The sequence below is a fragment of the Pelmatolapia mariae genome, linkage group LG7 (assembly GCF_036321145.2).
Source record: "Pelmatolapia mariae isolate MD_Pm_ZW linkage group LG7, Pm_UMD_F_2, whole genome shotgun sequence".
Lineage (NCBI taxonomy): Eukaryota > Metazoa > Chordata > Actinopteri > Cichliformes > Cichlidae > Pelmatolapia > Pelmatolapia mariae.
The window spans coordinates 38,257,025-38,276,981 of record NC_086233.1 but is presented as its reverse complement, the minus strand read 5'-3'; the positions used below and the strand labels follow the sequence as shown (position 1 = coordinate 38,276,981).

The 19,957-nt window shown below is 36.8% G+C and overlaps 1 pseudogene; it reads left to right on the top strand.

Moving 5' to 3' along the window:
* The first annotated feature begins 1,099 nt into the window (after positions 1–1,099).
* Positions 1,100–19,227, top strand: LOC134632251 (aminopeptidase Ey-like; annotated as a pseudogene).
* Positions 19,228–19,957: the final 730 nt, after the last annotated feature.

Here is a 19,957-nt window from a genome sequence, read left to right as displayed (position 1 = left end):
AAAGTGGTTTTCTCTACTTTAGCACTCACACCACTTTATACAACATTTCTCATTCACCCATTCACTCAAACATACAAGCACTTTTTTCTACATCTAACTATGCTCTAGCTAGTGTTCACACTACAATAAATGGAAGCAATTTAGGCTTCATTATATTGCCCAAGGACACTCTGGCATGCAGACTGGAGCAGCCATGGATGTATCCTCCAACCTTTCAATAAGCAGTAGATGACCTGCTCTAACTCCTGAGCCATAGCCAACCGAGGCATGTTAGTGATGTACCCAGGGGCACCCGAACTATAGCTACTTGTCAATGACAAGGCACCCAGGCCCTAAATTATATTCTGTTTTCTCTAAATGGGACCATAAATAACAAAATAAAATCATGCTGCACTTAAAAGCCTTTAAACAAAGGTATGAAACTATAAATGCACTGGTTTATGAGATTCTTAGTCAAGTGAGAAGTTAGCAAACTTTCTTGTAGTATGTAGTATGGCATAGTGTACTATGTCTGTCTTTTATTTGTAAGTAATGCAAATGTAGTTCCAAAAATCTTTCACTGTGACTGGATGGCAGCTTTACACATCTAACCTTATTTTTGCATGCCTCAGTAATATGTTCTGGGCTTTGAAATTAAGTTAGAAGTGCAGTAAAGTTATGTTGAATTATGGTAAAATATCAATACCAACAAATAGTTCAGTTCAGTGATCTTTAGGAATTTTATGTTCTAACATGGATTTGACATGCTCAAAATAAAAATTAAAAAATTTCAATATGTTCTTTCTTTTCGTTAAATGCAAGAGCAAATATCAAAATCAATTCTCATCAGAAAGGAACAGTAATATTTTAAAGAGAGGAGTGAGTGAGGAACAATCAAATGTAATCATCCTGAGGTAACTGACAAGCTTTCTTGAGTTTTGTTTCTTGCAAGAAAAGTCTGCTCCTCGGTAGATGACGTAGGTATTTACAATGCTATTGTTAATGTATCACCTGTTATTGTAAATGGGAGGAGAAATGCTACCCACAGCTACATATCCAAGTTCACCTTCCACCTCTGAATTCAGTGTCTCAGTGTGGGGCTCCTGGGTAGGCAGACAAAATGGGGAAAGGTTTCTTTATTAGTAAAACTGTTGGGATTTTGGGGATCATCATAGGTGTGGGAGCCTTAGCCTCAGTTGTTTCCTCACAGGAAAGGGGGAAAAACAATCGTAGAAATGGAGAACCAACAATCTCCAAACCCCGTGCCACATCACCCACTGAACCTTGGGACAAGTATCGGCTGCCCAAGAACCTGGTGCCAGAGACATATAATGTCACCTTATGGCCAAGACTGACTCCAGACCCAACAACTGGACTTTACATCTTCTCTGGTAAGGCTTTATGAGTACTTTTCTCTCCTTCTCTGTAACGTTCATATAATAGACCCTCTCCCCTGGTATCAGCAAGATACCAGCATTCTTCTCAGAGAGGTAGAGAAGTATGATTGTAATGCTTTTTATTAGTTTTCCAGGGGATGACTGAAAATGCATAATATAGAACAGACAATAGAATGAATAACAGTGATAACACTTTAAATGTCTTTGAAGAACATCACATCAATGAGAGTTGTTGAATCCATTCTAAGCCCAACTAACAGTTGCGCACTATATGAAACAGAAATTAAGCACAATATTATTAAGCACAAATGAAGCACATTTTAATGGTAAACTGTCTTGGAAAAACAGGTTGCAGTTAAACAACAGAGACAACAATACTTACAGTAACAGGATCATTTGAGGTGGCTCAGAATGCTATAGTGAAATTAACTGGAAACTTTAAATTGCCTGTAGGTATGAATACAGGAGTGAATATGAGTGCGAATGGTTGTCAATGTCCTGTGACAGACTGGTGACCTGTCCAGGGTGTACTCTGCCTCCAGCCCCCCGACCCTGAAAAGGATAAGCAGAAGCGAATTGATAGATTTAAGCTACAAAACTATTTTATTTTAAATTATGCTGAGCTTTAGAAACACAAAAGACAAATACAGTTTAATACAGTTTGAAGTTAAAAAAAAATATTAAAAACTAAATTAGTTTGGATTTATATGACACCAACACAATGCTGCCATTTTGAAATTACTGTTACTTGTGCTTTTGCAAAAATTAAAAACACATTAAAAGCTTGAGTTTGACCTTATAACTATCACACCTATGATATTAAAAACTGTTAATGAAAAAAAGTTATCATCTTTTATAAAAGTTTAGATCTGATCACTCAGGTGAGAAAATTAAATGGAACAATAATAAACAACAGAAAATGAAGAAAAATAAATACAGCATCTGAAAGTGTCTGAAACTTAAAGTCCTTTTTAGGTGTGCAGCCAATTGTTGTTGTTTTTTCAGTGTGCTGTTGGAATATTCTCTAGTGGCACAAAGGTTATGGTGTTTTTAAAGTTTTGATAGGTGGACTAAAGTGTATTAGCTATGGGTTGCTAATAGCATTACCTGATGAAACTGACTTGACATTTTTATATTTTTTGGCAACAAAATCATGGATTGGATAAACCGGTCACATATCCTAATGTGACTGCAAATAATTTGAGGGTTTCTACGTTTAAACAACTGATTAAAGTGCACATTATTTCTTGGTGTTTCAGGCAATTCCGTTGTGGACTTTGAATGTGTGGAGGACACTGACCTGATTCTGATCCATTCTAATAAATTGAATTACATCAAATTTGAGAACCAGTTGGCAAGACTCATGTCAGTGAGTAGTGTTGAAGCCCCCGCAATCAAGTCCTCCTGGCTCCAAGGTGTCACACAGTACCTGGTCCTGGAGCTGGATGGTACACTGAAGAAGGGACACAAGTATCGCCTCTACACTGAATTCATTGGAGAACTAGCTGATGACCTTGGAGGCTTCTACAGGAGCGAATACATGGAGGATGGAGAGAAAAGGTAAGTGTATATAGTGTCAGCAAACCTGGAACATATCAACATAGGTAACAATGAAAATGTTTGTTTTTTAAAAAAAAAAAAAAAAGAGGACTCGTTAAATAATTACATTTTGTTTTTTATTTGAATCATTAAGTTAATCTCTCTTCAAACTTTAACCACATCTAGAGCAACTACAAAATAGTTCTTTTCATATAGAAGACATATTACATCTAAAATCAACAGTTTCGATTTTGTTTGACAAAGTGTCTAAAAATAAAACTTTTACTGTCTTACAAGATAACAAAAGGCATGATGTCTTTGTAATTGAGTACTTAAAAAAAAGTGGGATTTGGTTAAACTAGCTCATCTTTCTTATTATAGTAAATTGAATTTCCTCTAAACTGCAGACATTTTTACATAAAGGGAAGAATTACATGGATAAAAGACAGAAACATCACTTAAATCAGAATTTCTCTAGAAGTTTGAAGAACAACAAAAGTTACTGTTTGTTTTTAATGCATATATAGTTATAAATATAGTCATGGCTAATCATTTTCTAAATGATGACATTTCTCATCGTGCTAATGTTGATACTGAATTCACACAAATAGGATAAACCACAAAATGACATTAGTTGCTGGTTCAGAAATGAATCTAAGACAACTTTGGAGCCGAAAGGTTTTTTCGTTTGTTTGTTTTTTATTTGTCTAAAGCTAAGCCAGCTACTTTACTTGGTTTTTTGTTGTTGTTGGGGTTTTTTGCTTATCTAGGCTAACAAAGTTTTGGACATATAGCTATTACACCATCTGGATTTTGGTGAACATTCATCCAACCATTTTGTTTAAATTGTGTAGCACTTTCTTTACACACAAGGCTGATTTATCTGCTTCTTGTCAGGGTCATGGCTACCACCCAGATGCAGCCTACAGATGCTAGGAAATCTTTCCCTTGCTTTGATGAGCCAGCTATGAAAGCTTACTTCTACATTACGCTGATCCACGACCGTGGAACTACAGCCCTGTCCAATGGCAAGGAAATAGGTTAGTTTGAGAACAGAGCAGATATTTTTGTTTTAAAAATTGATGTCACTACATAGTTAAATATTGAGGATGTAACACATAGTTAAACAATTAAATATGACAACAACAATAAAGTATAAAAACACTTTATGTTTGTAGTCAGTAATATGGTAAGAAATGGAAAGCAATCAAATAAAAATGTTACCTCTTTATTTTATTTCTTTTCAGAAACAACTGAAATCAACCTTGATGGCCAGGATCTGCTTAAGACAGTTTTTGAGCGAACAGAGAAAATGTCGACTTACTTGTTGGCATTCATTGTCAGTGACTACGACTATATCGGTAACAGCATTGATGGTGTTGAGGTAATTGTTGTCCCATAGTAATTTTGACATTCTTTAATCAAAGTGGTTTTGAATTTCCAAGAAACTTTCACGCGTGAATTTCAGTAATTTCCACAGTTGCCTTTTATTCTGATCAAGTAGAGCAAATATGTTATTATTAAAACAGAAAACTAATTAGTAAAGGTTTCTTGTGCTCATCCAACTGAAGATACTACAGTTGGGCGGTGTCTGGAAGATGTGCATGAGCCATAGCTCAAGTATTACACAGTACATACTCTTAACATACACTGCTGAGAAAATTTAAAGGAACACTTTAATCAAGTAAATAGCATCAAGTCAATTTAACATCTGGCCCCCAGGAGGCCCCAGAGGCTGGGCAGGCTTGGCTGAGCCCGGAGCAAAGAGGAATGAGAACCTCCGGGGGTCAGCTAAGACCTTAAACTTGCTCTCTGGCCATGACCCGGGCAGAGTTTATGTCTCAAATGAGCTCTGTTTGACCGACCAACAAACAGTCCCGGAATAAACAGTCTTAGGAGTCAGCTCACTAAACTCAGACTTTGTCCCGGCAGTATTAGCTGGCTGGGACACCAAACAATCCGGACCTGATACAGAATCCCAACAAACAAAGACATGCTCAGAAATAAAATGATGAAAACCATCAACTAATAAATAGCTGGTCTCTAGCCACATACATAAAATACAATTAGACAGAACAGCGATGTCCATCTTGAGGACTGTATTCCAGAGTAGCAGGCAACCTTGTAGCTTCCACAAGCCAGTGCCCACACCTATGTATTTTTTAATGGACTCATTCTAAGTTCATATAAGTGAATAAATAAGACATAAGTCACACTAATCAATGAATATTTGCCAGTACAACGTTATTCTTTTCTTAGAACTGCAAAAAATGATTGACTGTACCTTCAAGATCAGAGACTAGACTGTACCCTGTACTCTTTCTATAGATTTAAGCTATTTGAAATATAGGTGTATAGAATAATGTTATTTTGCAAAGTGGTGTAAAGTGTTTTTCAATTTGATTTTATTTTGTGTAATCTGGGTTTAGATCCACATTTTTGCCCGAAAGTCCGCCATTGCAGCTGGTCAAGGACAGTATGCCCTTAGCAAAACTGGACCAATCCTTAAATTCTTTGAGCAGTATTACGATTCCAAGTACCCTCTACCCAAGTCTGGTAAGACCACCACACAATTAACTAGACATATACATGCCTGCACGTTTACAATTTCACACTTTTTAGCTGAGTCAGCACAGCTGTCCTGATGCACCAGCATGGATTTCCTAAGTCTATGAAATCGTAATCTTATATCTATTATGTAATTTAATTCAATCAAAGTCTATATTTAATAAGTAACAATACTAACATTTTAAGTACTAAGGGAATTCCTTAACTGAAGCCTTGTCATGAAGTGACTAAAGCCAAATCAAAGACTGTGAGAGCAAGAAAACCTATCCTATAGTGACATTAAATGACCATAAGCAAATGCAAACTTTCATTAAAAAGATGCAAAATAATAAATGAATCAAGTTTTTATTTTTTGTTTGCTGTTTTTATGCAAATGGGACAAATTTTGGAAGAGATTATATTTCTTCCAAAAAATACCACAAAATGACAAAGCAATGAAAAAACAGGGAGGTATAGAAATGCCATACTTTTTCTTTTACCAGTTGATATGATAGACTTCAGCAGCATCAGTTTCTTTTAGTGTACAAAAAAACAGATTCCATATCTTCTTTAAAGCAGTGCCTTATCTTTATGGCGCCCTGTTTGAAGTTCATTTTGTTTCCTATTAAATGTGCCCAATGCACCTTTCTCTGCTCACATGTAAAGTGGAGACATGTGTCTACTCAATGCACTGATCTAATCTTAGTTCTCAGATCAGTTTTTGGTCTCATGTTTATTGGCATCAGGTGTATATTTATGGCAAAACTGTGCGTATGTTCCTATCATACGCACATCTTACAGTTGTGACTTTTTATGACATGTTATGAGAAGGTCATCTTCATTATCAATTATTAACAGGTAAAATATGATTCTTCATCTTTATATAATCTTAGCCTGTCCTATGTTGCAGGCCAAGATTTGATGTACTTGCACTTGTTTTATTTTACATTTTGTTATACTTATATAAACTGATATTTCTGACACCTTTGAAACTTTTATTTACATCATTTTACTTACTTTTAATTAAGTAGGATTTTTAATCAGTGATCTTTTTTACCCATAGTGGATTAAATTGACATTGTTGCACTGTGATTGGGTAAAGGTTTTCAGTATTTCTGCTGTTTTAAACTGGCAACCTCTTTCACTTCAAGCAATTAATCAGCCACATAATCTCTGTCCTAACACAGATCAGATAGCAATCCCAGACTTTAATGCAGGGGCCATGGAAAACTGGGGTCTGATCACATACCGGGAGACAGCTCTACTGTACGATGAAGCATTCTCCTCCAACGCCAACAAGGAAAGGATCGCTACGGTCATTGCTCATGAACTGGCTCACATGGTGAGTTTCAAGTCCTGGAAATAAAGTTAAAGAGGATTCTTGAAATGTTGAATATAGGCAATAATTAAGTTTTAAGTGCTTTGGAAAACATTCATCTCAACTCTCAGGTCCCAGAAAGCAATTTCAGATATATTTCCAAGTAACTGGTAACTGGACTGGTTCTTATATAGTGCTTTTCTACTCTACCTGAGCACATACAGCTTGGTTGAGTCACCCATTCACACCCATTCATATGTCATAGTAAAGGGTTGAAGTGCCAGAAAATAACTTCAAGTTGAGTCTTAAGTGAAAAAAAACCTTCAAAAAACAAATTCTTTTCACTTCTTTGTAAACTAGTTCAAATGCCGACGTCAATTCTCACATTCTGTCAAAACGCAAGCCTTAAATTTGCATTAACCCTAAGAAACAAGTTCAAGCTGAGTTTGTGCTAAATAATTATTTATTGGGCTAAAACTGCCTGTGCCTCATTTATAAGTTTTGTTTTCTGAACTGTCCCTCTAGTGGTTTGGTAATCTGGTGACACTCAGATGGTGGAATGACTTGTGGCTGAATGAAGGCTTTGCATCCTATGTTGAGTACTTAGGAGCAAATTATGCTGAACCTGACTGGAATGTGGTAAGAAGTTCATTAACACTAAATTGTCTTGAATATAAGTGTTGGTGCTCGACAAAGTTGTTAAGTATACAGTCTCATTTGTTTCATAACAGGGTGATCTCTTCGTGCTCGGTGACATTCAGAAGGTGTTTGCTATTGATGCCCTGGCTTCTTCTCACCCTCTGTCATCTAAAGAAGAAGATATCCAGACACCAGAACAGATTAATGAGCTGTTTAATACTATTTCATACAGCAAGGTAACGCCCACATAGACTCTCTAAACCACAAAAAAAAAAAAGAAAAAGAAAAAGAAAAAACTTAACAGTGTGTTTTCTCCTCATCAGGGAGCATCTGTCCTCAGGATGTTGTCAGATTTCCTGACTGAAGATGTCTTCCAGCTGGGACTGAGGGTAAGGACCACAATATAACAGAACACAATGTGCTACTATGATGGTGAGTCAACCAGCCAGTCATCCTTGCAGAGGTTTTTGCTGTAATGGCTCAGTCACACATGCAACAACAGGACAGTATCTACATTGTTTTAAAAACGTACCAGAAGAAGACTAAAAGAACTGCACGCTGCATTTGCCTCAGTTAAGGTCAGTGTTCATGGTTCAACAAGAAGGAGTAAATAAACAGCATATCAACAGTTCAACATCTTGCAGAAGACCGCTGTATGCAGAAAGTGATCACCAGCTCAGTCATGCTGGTTACCACGATTGTTGCAAAAGCACAAAACTACTCACTCAAATAATTATCTAAACTTTCACGGCAATATAATTTTCACTTGCAGATATAATTTGTCACTGCTTCAGCCACAGCCAGCATTCATATCCTTGCATCAACCTGGCATAAGTTAACATACATCTTCAGTCCTCCTTTGCCCAGTTTCTGCACATAACAAGCAAGATGCTAGTCATGAAAGCTTTTTATTTCCTCTGAGACAGTATGTAATAGTGATGTGCGGATCGATACTGAAATATCGATTCTTCCGATACCAGTCATTTATGTTCTAGAATCGGTTCTCACATTAAAATATCGATATTTTAGTACTTTAGGGTAAATTTGTAGTTTATCATTAACAGGAACACAGTGGGAAGAACCTATTTCATTCGGATTGTCTACATTGGAAGGAACTACTTCCTCTTCCGCCTTTCATAGTCATGTGCGAAATACGGCTGTATAAATGTATAAATGTGTCGCAGCCCCTGGCATGCGCACTCACAACAATGGCTGGGCGTAAATGGAATCATGTGCGGACGTATTTTACATGTGGCAAGAAAGTGAGGAGTTGTGGCAACACCACTGACCTGTCAAACACCCCAGAGTAAATCATATCACAGAATATGACGAGCGTATGTTGAGGCGAACTGAAGAGGAGGAGAGGGACAGGTGCTGCTAGGGCGAGACAGACGTCTTTCACGGAGTCCTTTAGTGCTGCAGGCAGGCAAGGTGTTCAAATAGCACACAGCTTCAGCTTTTTTATTTCTATATGATGAATTCTGCATTATTAAGTGATAAGAACAAGTAATCTGATGTCCTGTAATCATTATGACGCTATAATTTGAGATACAATAAATAAAATAAGTTTTTGTACAAAGTATCGGTATCGGATCAGTATCGTCGATACCACCCTGAATATTACTTGGTATCAGATCGGAAAGGAAATCAGTGGTATCGCACATCACTAGTATATAACCATAGTTTCTTTAACCATACTTTCCATAATTTATCTTATCTACATAAGGTTGAGTATGATTTAGGAATACTGTGTGTCCAAAATGGGTAACAACTTATGTGGTATGTGGTAAGCGGTCACATGTCTGCAAAACCTCTATAAAGGTTTTGTTTTGTGCAGCCACATGTGGAGTTGTATTTGTTCAGCCCACCTACTCCCCATCTCCACCTCACAGACACTCCAACTTTCCAATCCAACTTTATTTATAGAGCACTATAAAAACAACATGGTTGACCAAAATGCTTTCCAGTAAAAAACAGTGAAAAAAGTTAAAAAAAACTTACATTAAACAGACAAAGAAAATTAAATAATAATAAACTAAATAAATAAATGAAAAAAAAGATTAAAATGATTCAGTAAATATTAAAACATGAATAAAACAGAAAAAAAGCCGACTCTGGTACTACTCCTAAAACGCCTTGGAAAAAAGGTGTGTTTTTAAAAGTGATTTGAAATATTCAAGCATTTGGGCCAACCTAATATGGGGGGGCAACTTATAAACACTTCAGTAAGAGTTCTATCCAAGCATCAGTCTTCATCTTCACCACCTCCAGCATGTCGACTCTGGGGGGCCCTGTCCTAAATCCTATCACCACTGGGTTTCCATTCTGCCATGATGGGTCATCAGAGTCTAATCACCAAATACATGTCTTATATAACCCATGGATACACCAGTTATCTTTGTCAAAGTACAATTTGTCCAGTGGTGAGTGAGAAATATAAATAAACTAAGAAATCCAGAAGGGGGCAAATACTTATTCACGGCATGGTACATATCCTGTCATCTGTGAAAAGGATATCCCTTTCACTGAAAAATCTTGGAGGACATTGTAGCAAAATGTTGAACACTTGTACACATTTTTTGAAAGTTTTTCCGATGCATTAATTCCTCATTTATCCAAAGCAGTATGTCTGACATATCCCTCTGTTTCCTGTTTTTTTCTGCAGTCCTATCTGACTGAATTTAGATTTGGGAATGCAGTCTACACAGACCTTTGGGATCATCTGCAAAAGGCATGTTATCATCTCTCTGCTCTTTTTGAATATTTAGTTAAGATCTACGTTATTACTGATTAATTGCCACCTGTGCCTAATATTGTTTTCTAATGCTTTTGAAACATCAGAGAGCACCAGCTGTAGAAATACTGAAACCAAAATAATCTTTTCTACGTATTTAAACTCAGACCTACTGTAATACGTTTTTTTTTTTTTCTTTAATTAAATAGCTTTTGGCAATGACTATATTTTTCACTCCATAACATTTGACATTTTATGTTTCTTTGGTATAATGTTTAAAAGATCTGACCAAAATCTGAACAAAATAGGTAGTGTTTTGACTATAACAGTGCGCGCGCGTGTGTGTGTGCGCGTGTGTGTGTGTTTAAAAAATTTATTTACTTTTTTCTTTTTGGGTTTTTCTGGACCTTCACAGGCTGCTGATTCTAGCGAGTTAGAGCTTCCTGATACTCTCGATAACATAATGAACACCTGGGTGCTGCAGATGGGCTTTCCTGTGGTTACTATTAACACTGGGACTGGAAGTGTTTCCCAGCAGCACTTCCTTCTGGATCCAGAAGCTGTAGTCACCACTCCATCCCTCTTCAAGTATTTGCACTGCCTTTTTTATCTTTTCTTCCTAATATATCAAGTAAAGACCAAATTCTTTTTTTATTTATTTATTAAATGGCAAAATGGTTACAGGCTGTTTTTAGTTAATAAAAAGCAAAAAAATAAATTAATTAAAAAAAATAAAGAATCTGCATAAATAATGTTTCAAATGTTCTGCCGTAGTTATCAATGGACCATTCCAATCAAATGGATGAGGACTGGAATTATGCAGAATCCACTGTGGCTAACATCCAAATCAGGTAGATAATCCATTCCCAGCTTAAGACTAAGACAAAAATAGCTGGTAGAAACAAAAAGCCTCCAAAAGCAGATTTTTACTTTCTTACGTTGAGCAAATTTCAAAGCCTGTACTTTTTTACTTTTACTTGAGTAAAGAAGTTGAATCAGTACTTCAGCTTTTACTGGGGTATTTTTTTTTTCACACTGGTATCTGTACTTCTACTTAGGTGCTGAATGGCTGTCCTTTTGCCACCATTGGCTCTTGCAGGGTCTTAAGAGAACTATGCATATTGAATACCTGCAATCCTCAATAAACTAAGGCAACTTTATAAGAAACGGTAGATCAGATTTCCTCCACAGCAAGAACCAGAGTCATGGGATTTACAAAGAATTGCAGAGAGTCCTGTGAAAACCTTTTTCCTTTTTCTTTTTTACACATAACTGTATATAGCTGAAACAATCTAGCAATAAATTGTTGTATTGTTCATACAAATCCCGGAACACAAACACTAAGTAAATTAGCTTACATTAGTAAAAGTTTACATTTATTTTATTCTTGTGCACCAACTTTGAGTTCTATTTCTTCACTTTCTAGAAACATCTGAAGCTATGAAAGCAACACGAGATCAGTGGGTGCTAGCCAATGTCAACATGGTTGGTTACTACAGGGTCAACTACGATGATGGCAACTGGGCAAAACTCTTAGATGTTCTGCAGAGTAATCATCAGGTAAGACAGAGGAGCCCAACACACAGTGATTATCAGTGATTATCAGTGATTGTAAACATGTTTCTTGATGTTTCCTGATGTTTCTTTAAGCTCATTCCACGGATCAACAGAGCTCAGATATTGGATGACGCCTTCAATCTGGCCAGGTAAGTTTGCAAGTGTTGTCTCACATGTACATGATAACTGTTATGATTACGAGATGTACACTACTGTGAAAAACTATTTACTTCCGTTCCAGCTTTGTCACTTCATGATCATTAAATCGTGAATCAACTGCGATATTTTGATTAAATACATTATTATTATTATAAGTTCAATTTCACTAGCTACATCAGGCCTGATTATTAACAGACATGTTTAAACGATATATCAATTAAACAGATGTCAGATGTCATTTGCATCTGACTTTGTTACTCTAGAAAGAGTTACAAAACCATTTCTAAGGCTTTGGGACTCCAGTGAATCACTGGGAGAGCCATTACCTGCAAATGGAGAAGACATGGATAATTGTCTTTTCTAAAGGGAATGTTTGATATATATGAGGGTCACTTCCCTCAGTGCTTCACCATGGGGACCACTGTTGCTTTCGCCTTCCACATTCTCTCAGCCCTCGCTATTTCTTGAGCTTCTCGTGTTCCTTTTTCCTGATGTTGCTATCATTTAGAATAGCTACATCTATCACTACAGCCATTTCTGCTTGTGTCTGATTAGTTAGCCATCACCAGGCTCTAAATAAAGTAGAGCAGGTCATCTAGTAATAGGAGGGTTGGTGGTTTGATCCCTTGCCACTCTGCATGCCAAATATTCTTGGGAAAGGTACTAACCCCAAGTTGCTCTCCACTGCATTCATTAGAGTATGAGTGTGTGTGAATATTAGATAGAAAGCACTTACATAGAAAAGGCATAGAAAAAGTGTTTTGTGAATGATTTCAGTTGTATAAAGTGCTTTGAGTGCTGAGGTAGAGTGTGAAACCACTTTATAAGAACCAGTCCATTTACCATTTTGTTTATTTCAGCTTTTTTATATCGGGATCAATATGACCTCAGTAGGGTTTAATCATCTAAAATCAATACAAATAATATTTGCTTGAAATTACTGAATTGAATACCAGAATCAGGCTGTTATGTAATTGTACTTTGGATAAAATCTGCAAGTTGCATCAAACAATAAAACTTGTGTTTTATTTTAAAAAAAATATGCACATTTTATAACTGTAATAATAATAATAATAATAATCTATTTTTCATATTATGACATTAAAGTGGTAACAATATTACTATGAGAAGAATTAAGCCTTACTATTATTCTTATTTTGATATTACAAAGGCTGTGGGCTTAAATACTTACCTATCAGATATTAATTAATAGTACTTGTGGTAATATCTTAAAATTATGACAATGGAAAACATAAACATAAAGTATCTGATTAATTTTTACTATATTCTACCCCTTAGAGCCAAGATCATTTCTACAGTGCGGGCGCTTGAAACCACCAAGTACCTGAATAATGAGAGAGATTACATTCCATGGCAGGCAGCCCTTAACAACCTGGACTTTTTCTACCTCATGTTTGACCGCAGCGAAGTTTATGGCCCCATGCAGGTGAACTTCTTCCAACGACATATATATATATACAAAAGAAACAAAACACAAATAAGTTGTCACATTTTCTGAGTTCTGTCTTTGTTGCTTTCAGGAATATCTCGGGAAAAAAGTTTCCCCTCTATTTGAATACTACAAGCAAATGACAGACAACTGGAGCAAAGTTCCTGATGGGCACATGGACCAGTGAGTGAAAACACATTTCATCATAAGCTGACATCTGTCTAAACTGTATTCAAAAATCAGATAGGTTAGACATTTTCAATAAAATAATAATTTATGTTGTGATGTAATTGTAGAAGTTGTTCTTTTGTGGACCCAGGATACAGTTTTTTTACGTGAATTATTCAAAATGTGTAAATCTACAAATTCAGTTCAACACATGTGTTAGTTGGAACTTAGAAACTCTTCTACTCAGTTTATATGATGTTGAACTGCGAAATATCCGTATTCATAATGCCTTTGCTTTCCCCAGATTTTCCTTAAATGGTCTTGTTAATACTTCTGTTTTCTATTTGTCTATCCTGCAGGTATAATCAGGTGAATGCAATTAGCCTGGCTTGCAGTACAGGGTTGGAGGAATGCCAAAACCTGGTCATGAAATGGTTTCAAGAGTGGATGGATACTGGCAGCAACAGGTGTGTGTCCATGTCAATTTTGTAGTCAAGAAGATTTCTTCAGGTTTGTAAACCATTTAAAAAACAATACACTGCTCATAAAGATTAATGGAGTCTTTTTAATTGGAGTATATCAGTCAGATTAATGTCTGGTATATTGATCTGAAGTAGCAGTAGGGGTGGTTAATCACTTTCATGTTAATGAAATATATAACAAGTGCACCAGTTTCCCAAAACTGGAATAATTTTACAGGTGGAGGTAACTGACATTGGCCACTGGTGTAAATATCTGAGAAAACAATCAGAAAAAGACTTCATGAGAGCGGGCCCTGTGCCCAATGCCTAACATCATAGAGCCTGATTATCATTTGCCATTGAACACCAGAATTGTAACGTCCACCACGTTCACAGATGAGAGCAAATCCACTGTGACACAATAAAGGTAAAGATGCAAGTGGTACCCATAATACTGTACCTCGCTCCATACAAGCACACACATCATCCAGGTAGGAAGCAGCATATGCAGCAGCAGAATACCAGGAGCATGTGAACCTGGGAAAAAGGGTAGGGTGCAACATCCTCTCTCTGGGACTTTGTGACATAGTTATCACAATGGATGCAGCATGCCTTCCCAATGGTGGAATTTGGCACCCCAACTCATCTCTTTCCCAAACAGGCTCATCAGAGAAACAGTTTAAGCTTCTCGCCATACTTTTAGGAGATTGAGATGATATACCAGCATGGCTCCTCCCCTGTCATAATAAACGTCACCCACTCCCTGTTTGACCACAAAGAGTCCTTGGCACTTGGCAAGTAACAAAAAGCAGGTAGATAAGCACTGTGTCAGGGTGCACCATGTAAAGATCAGTTTTTATCTCTTGGTCAAAGGCACGAGACTGCTTGGAAATCTCCCGTGGATTGAATTATCGGAACCAGCAGGGCCTCACAGTGGCTGGAACAGGTGCCCCTGTAGAGGACGCTCAGATTGTGGAGCTGGTGGTGTAGGAGCTGCTACGATCTCTGGAGAGAGAACAGAGAAAAGTGTCTCAGTGGCAGTCTGTGGCCACTCCACCTGGTGGAGTGGCCCTCAGCCACTTTACATTTTACATCGCCAGGTTGCACCTCAGACTGTTGAGGAGCTCAGTGATGGCCTCCAGATCCTGGAGACCACACAAGACACCATTCTTGTTCTCATTAGGAGTATGCCCCAACGTTGTCAGTCGTGCATACAAGCACATGTGGTCCACACAAACTACTAAGTACCATTTTCAGTTGCTGCAATTAAGATTTAGTAAAATGGACTCGCTTGCAACATTTTTTTTTTTCATTTTCATTTTTGGGTTATCCTCTGTGGGTTGATCATTTGATCTTGCCCCATGGGGTGAGGATGCTCATGAGAAAGGTTGTGGAAAACCCCGGAACTTCAAGGACAAGCTTGTTATTAATGTGAAGAAGCACATGTAGAAGCACATGAATAAGGTCATGTGGTGACTTTGGCTGTCTCCACACTTTAATCCCATAGAAAATCTTGGGAGGGAGTTGAAGTTTCAAGTTCTGAAGCAGCAGCCAATAATATCACTTAAAATGAAACCATAAAAATTTGAGACAGTTCATTTCCTTTTCTTTTAATTAAGCAATCTTACAAATTCAGCAGGGGGATAAAATAATTATTCCCCTATAGTATAAAGTAATACTCTGTATAATCTATGGTGTACTGAAGTCTAACAATATGCTCTTTTTCTAGGATCCACCCTAACCTGCGCTCCACTGTGTACTGCAATGCTATTGCAGCAGGTGGCGAGAAAGAATGGGATTTTGCTTGGTCACAGTTTAAGAATGCCAATATTGCTATTGAATCTGATAAACTTCGCTATGCTATGTCCTGCACCAAAGAACCTTGGCTGCTCAACAGGTAGTTCATTAACTTCTTTATAAATAAATATGCCACGATATGTAACTTAAAGTTACTATCTAGCACACATATTTACTCTGTGACTGTTCAGGTACCTGGAATACACTCTGGATCCAAACATGATCCGAAAACAGGATGCCACCGCCACCATTATCAACATTGCCAGTAATGTGGTTGGTCAGTCTCTGGCATGGGACTTTGTCAGGGCTCGATGGTCATACATCTTCAGTCAGTGAGTACAACATAAAACTCTAAAAAGGCACCAGAATTTCAGCTTAGGAAGTATAGTTTTTAATATGAAACAAGACTATTCAGAATTACAGTTTTTGGTGTGGGACTGATGATGCTTCTGTTTTCCATGTGATTCCAAGTTTTGGATTTAAACCAGAGCCTGGACTGAATAGGAGAAAATCACTGCTAAAAAATACTAAAAGGAAAGAAAAAAATGTATTTTTCTCGTAAAAAAAAAACTAGTAAAATGTCTCATACGTCAGCTTGTGTGGCTTCATAAAAGCAATTAACCTTCAAAATTTACGGCAGCTTTCACTCACTTTCAAGTTGATAAAAAGTAATAAACAATTATCTTCAAAAAGGAGATAACTGACTTTGATGTTCAGCAAGATTTTTAAAAATAATTTCAGATAAATAGATGTCATCCCCTAAAATCATTATTACGGTTTTCTTGAATTTCTTTTCTGACATCATAAATGCAGCTTACAATTTGGATAGAATTGCACTTTTAAATGATCAGGCCTGAGTATTTAAAAAATACCATCTATAGTATACTCACTAAATATATGTATACATTTGTGAAGAATTACATCTAATTTATATAATTTATGACAAAATGTAGAAGTTAGATGATAATCACGTTCTCAATGAAAGAGAAGACCATTCTTAAGTGACCTGGACATCAATTTCTGCTAACTGACGTTTGCCCTCAGGTATGGTGGTGGCTCATTCTCATTCTCCAAACTCATCAACGGCGTCACCAAACGTTTCTCCACTGAATTTGAGCTTCAGCAGGTTAGATATTTCTTTGAAATGACTTTTCCACAATGTGGTTTCCCTTTTGTTCATTTTGTTGTCCTACTTTTCAATGTAGATACTTTAAGTCTTATCAAATCTCAAGTCATCCTCTGGTCTCAAAGCAAATTTCAAGTATTGATTTCAAGCCTTCCAGACCTTACAAGGGTTTAATTTGATTTGAACTGAAGTGAACTAATAAGTCTGACAGGACAGGCATTTTACTGCTAGGTCATAGTGTTCTCATTACCAGTATTTAAACCTAAAGACAGTGATAAGAAAATAGGTCTGTATGACTTATTGTCACATTGAAATCACTTTGGTTGTCATGGCCCTCCATAGCATCAAAGCGCAGTGGTCTCCCATTGCCCCAGTATTCATAAGCACAATCACTTTCACATCTTCTTTCAACTAGTGTTGTCAACGTTAACGTGTTAATGCGGCGTTAATGCCGCATTAACGCGTCATAACGATTAACGCAAGCACAGTTTTTAAAGCAATCGGCCGATATGGAGCTCAGAATGGACAAACTTTGGACAAACTGCCCGAAATGCATTGACAGAGACATTTCAGGGATTTTGAATCATTCTGCGCTCCAGATAGGTTGATTGGATTAATTGTGATGATGCAGTGTTAACATGTTAAAGTTGACAGGCCTACTTTTAACACAAACAGTATTAACATACACCTCTCATCATGTCCTATTTGGATTTATTTAGACATTGACTGAAATCATACTGACAAGTTTTTTGACATTGATAGACTTCTATTGCCACACCACATTCAAAAACAGATTAGATGAATGAACGAACTACACATTCATTCATGCTTTTATTTCTATTCTTGGTAGTGATTATTCTCATGCTCACATTGTTGCAAGGCAGGCAACAGTTAAAATACTCAATGTTAAATAGTTAAAATGGAAATAAAAGTTCTGACCAGAGAGATAGCCCATGTGAAGCCTTAACTATTGGTAATTTTCAATTCAAGGCTTCATGACGCTTCATCACTAGTCTGGACTGACTCATAGAAACAGACTGACAGAGGCTGACACAACAAAGAACACAGATGCAGACAATATATACACAGGAGGACATTAGGGCAGAGTGGACACACCAGGGAGCACAGCTGAGAAGAATAGAACTAACAAGACAAGGGATCCAAAACTGAACATGATACACACAAGAGAGAGGTCTAAGAAAATAAAACAGGAAGTAACACACACTGAGACCCAGACTAAGACGCATGAACTTGACAAAGAGACTGGAGCTAGACAGAGACATGACTGACTGGGGAGACAGAAAGGGATACAAACATGGAGACAACCACTGTGATTACCACAGGAGACACTGAGTTAGTGGGGACAGGTTAATTGGAAACACTAAATTGCCCATAGGTGTGAATGGGTGAGTGAATGGGAGTGCAATTGGTTGTCTCTGTCTGTGTGTTAGCCCTGCGACAGACTGGTGACCTGCCTCTCGCCCTAAGACAACTGGGATAGGCTCCAGCTCCCCCCGCAACCTTGAAAATAAAAATAAATAAATAAAATTTTATTTATATAGCACCTCTCTATACAGAATCACAAAGTACTGCACGTAAGATAACAAATCATAAAAGATAAAACAAACAATATAAAACGATAAGCGGAAATGAATGATTGGATGGATGGACAATGACGACAGGACACAGAGGTGACAGACAAGGCACCAAAGGGAACTAACATAATCAAAAAAGAAACCAAGAAATATGAATAAAAACAGATAAACAAGTAATAGGAAATCAATACACAAAAACCTGAATATGATTTATCTCAAATGTCCAAAGAGAGAATCATAAGTCCAGAACAAAACTCAAAAATACTTGGTCTGAGACTCAGGACTATGACAACTTTAACATCAACATGCAAGCATTCAGTTTTGTGCCATAACCAAGCTGCAATATTTATAGTTAGTTATAGATTATAAAAAGTTGCAGTGACTGTGTGCAAGAAGAACATTCATCCAACAACAATAACAAAAGGTTTGTGTGTTTGTAGCATTTTATGAATGACAAACAACATGTCTCAATAGTAAAATGTTGGAAAAAACATAATTTTAATATAAAAAAGAGATGAGTGATATGAAAAAAGCCATGTATTTTTAGTATATGTCTTTTGTTTAAAACTACTCACTGATTTACATTGTGTCTGTTGCATCAGCTGAAGGAGTTCAAGGCCGACAATTCCGATGTTGGTTTTGGCTCTGGGACCTTAGCACTGGATCAATCCATTGAGAGAACCATCGCTAACATTAAATGGGTTGACGAGAACAAGAAGAAGGTTCTGGACTGGTTCATAACTGAAGCTAATGCCCAATGAAGAAGCTGTTTTTACTTTTTCATCATTCAATTAAAAATGAAAACAGAGGTTCGATCGAATATATATGAAGTACATTTAATTGTTAAACCTTTTATGTTATGGTTTGGGAAGTATTACAACTTTTAACTCCAAAAATGTTTTCACTACTTTACAAAACAGTTTTAGACTCTTGTGTATGAAAATCAAGTCTGTATCCTGTTAAAAATAGTTTTTATACAAGAGTAGTGGAGGAAAAAAATACAACGATGCCAGATTTTCATAGTGTAGACTACTGAAAATGCAACTGTTTTTCCTCTTAATGGTGAATGTATGTAGTGTAACTTTACTGGACTATACAACGTGTCCTCAGATTGTATCTTTCTTTCTTTGTCTTTTTTCTGATTCATAAAGTATAATTTTGCATTTCTCCATTTCAGCAATTTTCAAATAAATCTTTCACATTTCATTTTCGTGTCTGAACACTTTTATTCTTTGTCATTAGGCAAAATCAGTAACGTTTGATTTAAAAAAAAAAAAAAAAAGTCTAAAAACAATAGTGGGCCTGGTTTTATTCACTGGTTTACAGAGTTTGTAATCGACGGACTTTCAATGTTTTAACATATATGAAAAACTTTTTGATTGTTTTAGTGTATTTTGCACCGAGAGGTTTGGGTTATGAACAATGCATTAACTATTTTGAGAACTCCATGAAGAGTGGTGAGAATGACATTCCTGTTCTGAGAATTCCACA